The following is a 1,475-nucleotide window of genomic DNA, read 5'->3' as shown; positions in this document are numbered from 1 at the left end:
TCCTACTCGGTGGGCGGGTTGGGGGAGGCACTGAGGAGTGGTGGGGGCTGAAGGGGCTGGGAGAGGATCCGGCCCATGCTGCGCCTGGGCTGGGACTGGTCCAGCCTGCGCAGTGTAGCAGGAAGCTCTCCGCACACTCACCAGACCTGGGCTAGGACTGTGTCTCTCCAATTATTTTCTTCCCTTCCAATAAAATGTACTTTGAATAATTGTATAAAGCAAAGATAACTATTTTGCTATATTCCAAGGATCTGATTTGAAACTAGATACTTGCCAGTTCATTATTTGTGTGTGCAGTCAAACACTGAATGACAGTGTTTCATACTAATATTTTTAGTGGCATAAGTTCTTGCATCATTGCATCAAGTGGGGGTCAGGTTAGGAGTGCAAAAACCTATGTAGAGAACCAAATCATTATGCTAATGAAGATCCAGAACCATTCCACCAGTGCTGCAAGGATGTCGTTCTTTTTGTAATATGATTGCTTTGTAAGCAGCTTCCACATGTTTATAGGTGTGACAAAAGCTAAATGTTTCTGCCTTTGATTATAACTAAAACATTCCAATAAGCTTATTTTTCACTGTATAAGGGGAAGTGAACTAATTTTCTGGCATTTGGACTATAGAAATGGGAAAGTTAAACAATGTGAGAGACAGCATGATAGTATAAAACTGAGGATAGTAGAACTGCTGCAGAATGTCACTGAGATATCTAAAAAACGCGCCCTATAGAGCTGCCAGTCATGCTCGAGTCTGTTGTCAGTTAAACTCCAATCCACTTTATTAATAGTTTTTCTCTTTAATTGTAACTCTTTTACCAGAAGCACTGAAGGTAGAAAAGTCATCTGTTTTGAGTTTTCTGTTTCCTTCATCCTCGGGGAGGTGGATATTGTGCAATCAAGTGTCCGCACACCCAACAGTTATGTTGTACAAAGCCAGAAGCATCAGTAACCTGAATGCAGGCTGCTCAGTGAGCCAGTAGTGAGCTAGTAGCCAAATGCTTCTTTTTTTAATGTATTTGGTACAGGGTCTCACTGCACAGCTGGGACTTGTAGCGATTCTCCTGTTTTCAGTCTCCCCAGCACTGGAATTACAGGCCTGCGCCACCATGCCCGATTTCATTGGCTGGCTCAGTGTGTCCGGGACTGGGGCTGGCATGGCATGTGGTGCTGGGGATCGATCTCGGGTCCCTGTGCCTGCCTAAGCAGGTACTTAGCCTGCTGAGCTCTCTCTCTAGCCTTCTTGGCTGTTTATACAATGATAAAATGTGTTTCTTGTAAAACCTTCCAGCCTTTTTCAAACAAGTCAGACTGCAAATGCATACTAAGTTGTGTGAGGAGAAACCATTATAACAAAATTGGAGATTCTGTAAAAACTCATGCACACGGACACCTTAAATCTGAAATAGTATTAATGGAAAGAACCAGTATTTAAAAAGGGAAAATAATGATTCCATGTAACAAATTTTATTTCTTT

Source organism: Octodon degus, unplaced genomic scaffold (assembly GCF_000260255.1).
Source record: "Octodon degus isolate 3935 unplaced genomic scaffold, OctDeg1.0 scaffold00150, whole genome shotgun sequence".
NCBI lineage: Eukaryota > Metazoa > Chordata > Mammalia > Rodentia > Octodontidae > Octodon > Octodon degus.
The sequence above is the reverse complement of the archived record's forward strand: the minus strand, read 5'-3'. Positions refer to the sequence as shown.